Genomic DNA, 5,806 nt, shown 5'->3' with positions numbered 1-5,806 from the left:
AATGAAAAACTAGTAAACCTAATTTGGTTTGGTCAAGCTACTTATAAAAACAAAAAGGAATCAAAATATGAAGATGAAATATAACAGCCAACAAAGATTACATTTTCTCAACCAACATATTAAGTAGTTCGATTCAGCGAATTTAAGAATTTTAAACAGGTCACACGATATGGATGTCTACTTTAAACCATATTCAAATATTATTGGAAAAACATATTTTCTGCTTGGTCGATTGTTATTTTCAAAATAAATCAGCAACAACAGCAAAGCAAGAGAGATGGCAAGGCAAATCAAGCAGTCAAAATTAAAAGTCTAATCACAACTTCAGCTCTCATGTCATTTATCCTGTCCATATAATTTATAACCAGTAACCAACACTTGCATATAATGACTGCACCACAAGGGGGTTCAAATTATAAAAAAGTAAAAACTGACCAAACCATCTTTTAGCTCACCAGCAGTAAGATAAACAGGCTGAGCCACATGACAATAACCCATCAAACGAGGGACTGTATGTATAATGTCTCTGTGGTTAATAATTCTCCAGCTATCTTTAACTTTCTGCAAAGGTATATATTCAATTGCATAAACCTTAACCAATGATGTGTCGAACTTCTAGATAAAATATATATGTAAACAACATGATCAATTGAGCGGTGATATTAGAAATTTCAATATGTGCATTTTCCCATGCATCGAAGCAAGAATTTCAATTCAAGCACCAAACGGACAGAGTGCCAAAATTTTCAAGAGGCTATCATTTGGAAAGAAATGATTAAAACAACTCTTTGGGAAAAATGTTTAATAAATGAAAAAAAAGGATAAGATAATATGGCTTGATGAATAACTTTTCCAACTTCAATAAATGTCGAGGAGAAATGGTCATAAGTAAAAGGAAACGGAGAAAATATTCTACTACCTCATTATATACTTACGCAAATCTTCATTACCAACTCTAGGAGAACCAAAGTTATACATAGTCACTGAAATTGCCCGACATCTGATAAACACAAATGAGGTCGAAGTTCAATACTATATTCTTTTCCCAATATAAAGAAAGCATTAGTTCTTTAGACTACAAAGAGGAGATAATTTCCAAAAGCTTGCAATTATGAAAAGAAAGTGAAATTCAGCTTTCTACAGTCTTTGATCGACACATTCATGAAAACTGAAAAGCCTGAATAATAGCAACAGAGACTAATTAGTGAATTTTGGCATTTACTGCATGCGAGTCCTCTGGTTTACCAATTTTTCAAGTACTGAAGTAGTTGAGGCTTGAAAAGGAAACTAACCTCCCATTTACACATACATTTAGTTTGGACCCAAAAGAACGTTCCCATGAAGGAAAACGTTGTTGAATCGCTTCATCCAAGAAACTACATCGTTCTCGACATAGAGCAACTGCCGGTAGATCATCTAACTTCGAACTAGAACATCCCATCACTGACGAAAACCAAAAAAAAAACGACCCAACAAAGTATAGCAACTGCTTTACATGAAGGAAATGAAAAACATGATAAGAGTGATTGTTTCAGGAGAAAAGTTCAGGGTAGGAGAAACAAAGGCTTACTAACAGTGCTTTCCTTGTGCGTCGGTGTGTATATTGCTGGAGAGTATTATGGGCAGAGGGACAGAGGGAGCAAATCGGCAGAAAAGAAAAGAAAATAAACTGAGGGAGCAAATCAACAGAAAAGAAAAGAAAATAAACTGGGAGCAAATTGACAGAAAAGAAACAAGAGAGCAAATCGGCTGTAGCTAGAAGGAACAGAAGAGAAACAAAGGGGATCGGGGGAGGGTAAAACAGGGAGGGTAAACTGAAGCGGCAACTAATTTGGGCAAAAGAAATGGATTAGAAATCAGTGGTTTTCACCGATTAGAAAAGTAATGTACTATACGCGTATTAGCAATACATTAAACCAAACGACAAAATAAAGAGGGATTCGGTGGGGCCCATCGGTTAGGGGTGTATTGGCTATGCCAATACACCCAACCAAACATACTATAAATGTTGATACTTATCATCCTCTTGGATAGCTTTTATTGTAGCAAGTTTCAAATCATATGTGAATCAATCAATTGGCCACTAGAAGGAGTTTAATGCCATGTTCTCAATGATCTTATATGCATCCTCGTACGTCCTCTTCAACAGGGCTCCTCCTACTACTCCGTCTAATCCAGATCGTGTATTTGCATCCAACCTATTATAAAATACCTGCAGTCGCATCTACTCAAGAAATCTATGGTGCAGCCATTTTTGAATCAATATTTTGAAACGTTCCCATGCCTCATAAAAAATTTCACCCTCTATTTGTCTAAAAAAAACAATCTCTCACCTTACTTGGACTACTTTGCTAATCGGGAAAAACATCTGTAAGAACTTTCCGGTGAGTTCATCCCATGTTGTGATAAACCTTGATGCCTACGAGTCTAACCAGCCTGATTGCCGAGCCCGGATACTAGGACACTACACCACCATTACGCATCGTATACTTTACAAATAGTCTCCTAAGTAAAAAATCGTCATCTTTTACTTATAATATATAAGTTATGAGTCATACATTCACCACTTATCGTTAAACATGTCGTACATACTTTAAATGTACTAAAAATAATAATCGTACATGCAATTGGACCATATCGTAAAATTTTCAGAATTGTTACATCGATACCGGAGATATGGTATCGATAATTCTCTCAAGTGGTATCAATATCGCTTAAAAAATGATACCAAAATAGCTTATAGTTTCTTGTTTAAAACCCAAAATCTTGAAATTTATTGGTACATCTAATTAGGTGTCAATAATTTCACCCCGAGTATTTATACTCACTATAAAATATTGATAACAACTCACAAAACTAACTTCCTGCACTTCAACAATTGCAGAGGTATCATTTTTAAACCCAAATATGGATACCTCTGTTCTAGACCATAAAAACACAACATATATCAACACATAGATCATTCCAAATTAGTTATAAACATTATGCATCAATTGCTTCATAAAATAAAAATCAAAATGTCTCAAATAACAGTCCTACACATCATGTTTAAAGTCAAAAATTTCCCAAATATAACGGGCATACAAAAAACTAAAATCATAGGAAACTAACTTATAGTCTACCACATTGCCTTTTATTTGCAAAACACAAATAAACAAATAACACCTACTATAACAACTAAAGTTTCTGCCTTGGATCACCCTTCGAGACCACACTTCTCACACCGACACTACTTATCAGCAATGGTTAAAAAGGAGTGGGTGAGCTTAACAAGCTCAGTGAATGCTTAGAACAACCACTACACAAAAAAAGTCATTATGCATTGACTAAGTAGACATGTCACATATTCATCACATATTTAACTCTAATATCATATTTCACACATTTAATCATCTCCCATTTATACTATTACACATTAATCACATGATTATTTAAGCACATATCACACCACTTGTTATTCGCATTTGTTGATAGTTTGGCTCTTGAGGTTATGAAACATAAAGTGGAGTCTATCACAACTCATCAGATACATGGATCTCCAACACACCAAAAAGACTCGTAGAGTCGAATATGTCCCATAAGTGATGCATATAGCTAACACTCTCCAACACACCAAACACACATATCCCGGTGAATGGAGCTTAGATCACATTCGCTTATCTCTCCAAATATTGTCCCTAGGCCTCAACGCCCAAAAATCACATCACAAAGGTAAGTACTCACAATCCTATGGTATGCCGACTATATTCAATGGTCTCATAAGATCACAAGGCCAAAATATCCATATTATTATCACATATTTACAATGTTAGCACATTATAATCACTGCGACATGTTATGAAAACATACCCACCATATTTAATTTCACAAGGCATGAATAACATACCCACATAATCTTTTTTAGAACAATCATCACAAGCTTATAACACATGCCATAGCATATTATATTTATTCATAATTTCTCAATTGTACTAACACATATATATCAAATTTAACCATAGGGCTGAGGACAATTACACTAAGAGTTTAGAGTAGGGGTTTAGGCTACCTCTAAATTATCAATTACACAATGAATCATCTACGAGCATCGATTCCAAAACACTCACCAAAATATGCTTTCACCAAAAAGCTGAAAGCTCAAATAAGCTTTTCTTTGCCTTTGTCTCTACTCATTGAAGGTCTTATTGACTCTGACACTTCGACAAGACAAACCACAAAAAACATACAATCAAAAATCAGTCATAAAATAGCCTAAGTTACGTTCTCTTTTAATTGAAACCTTCGAAATAGAAAAATTAAACTCCGAATATCTCAGTGTACACTTAAGCTTTTCGCACGAAACAAATTCTGTTTATCTACATATTCATCTATGAAAAATTCCCAACCTTTAAATTAAAAGAATAAGTTCATGGTATTAATATTTTGTCGACAAGTTTTGGCCATTATGACAAAAAATCATTAAAACTTTAAAATTCTTAATAAAACTTCAAAGTAACTTTAAAAACATGTTTACCATGTTTAAACAAGTTTAAAAACACTTTGAAACAACGCCTTAATCGACAATCCCAAAATCCACCATTAATGACCCAATTTTTGGCTTTTATTTAAAACATGAGTTTTAATGGCTAAAAATTTAGTTTAAGAGACTAGATATCACTTAAAGCTTATAGAAAAACAAATGGTTACCTTTGATGGGAGAAAAATAGGCTTTGACACAAATCTTAGAAAAACCCACATGTAAAGAAGATGGTGAAATTAATGAGATTTTTGGGTGTTTTTCTTGGTTTCAATGGAGATTTATGGTTCAAAGAATGTTAGAAATCAAGAGGGATTAGGAGTTGGAAGTAAAAATTGATTGGGAGAGTTTGGAGAATGGAATGGACAGCAAGAACAACTATGGGGAGTAAACTATAGTGAAATCAATTTGGAGAATGGAGGTTTTTAGGTTGAATTTACAATTTTGGGTAATTTGCTTCGTAAAAGCTTCATTTTTAACACTTTTAAAAATCAATCCTATTTTCAAAATTAAAGGTATTTAAAACTCATTCTCAGATATTGACTTAATTTCCTAATAGCCATTCTCGAAAATATTATCAATTACCAATCTTCCGAAATTCCGAGCATATATTAGCTAAAATTCCTAAAATACACTCAAAAATTTTAGGCCCAATTTTGGGGTGTTACAATTCTCCCCCTCTAAAAAGAATTTTGTCCTCCAAATTACCTGATTTAAATAGATAAGGATTTTGATGTCTCATCGCTTCTTCGGTTTCCCAAGTAGCTGTAAATGAAAAAATATATAGGATTTTTCCTATGTAATTTATCACCTTTTTACTTAAATTCGTTGTTAAAACTAAGTAATTATTTAATAAACTAATGAAATATGAGAAAATATGAAATCAGGACATACAAATTATTAAAATGTGATTTTATGCTTTATTATATAGTTTTCATGCAATAAATGACTTATTTTATATTAATTTGAATATATTATATTTTTTAAGACACAAAGTGGTGATACGAGTCACAAAGGCCTTAGATGCGTATACGAAGGAAAAAGAAAATAAAGATTCACTTTCTTATTTTAAAAAAAATCAAGAAACCGAATCTTGGTCCAATTTTGCTGTTTTGAGCGATTTCAAGAATCAAGAAAATCAAGATTTCAAATCTTGGAAATCTTGGTCCAAGAAACCGAATCTTGCAACTAAGGCGCATTGGATCTCAGATACGAGAATTAAGAAGCCAATTTCGGGAGAGAACGGATTACAAGCCCAAGTTCTTGAAGACAAGGCCCAATAAGATGTTC

General features: G+C 33.4%; 1 non-coding gene across 1 annotated transcript; it reads left to right on the top strand.

Annotated features, from left to right (window-relative positions):
* The first annotated feature begins 2,234 nt into the window (after positions 1–2,234).
* Positions 2,235–2,345, top strand: LOC128032662 (small nucleolar RNA R71). Its single transcript, XR_008188912.1, has one exon. It is a non-coding gene; the product is annotated as a small nucleolar RNA R71 (small nucleolar RNA).
* The last annotated feature ends 3,461 nt before the right edge of the window (positions 2,346–5,806 follow it).

Source organism: Gossypium raimondii, chromosome 1 (assembly GCF_025698545.1).
Source record: "Gossypium raimondii isolate GPD5lz chromosome 1, ASM2569854v1, whole genome shotgun sequence".
Taxonomy (NCBI): domain Eukaryota; kingdom Viridiplantae; phylum Streptophyta; class Magnoliopsida; order Malvales; family Malvaceae; genus Gossypium; species Gossypium raimondii.
The sequence above is the reverse complement of the archived record's forward strand: the minus strand, read 5'-3'. Positions and strand labels throughout refer to the sequence as shown.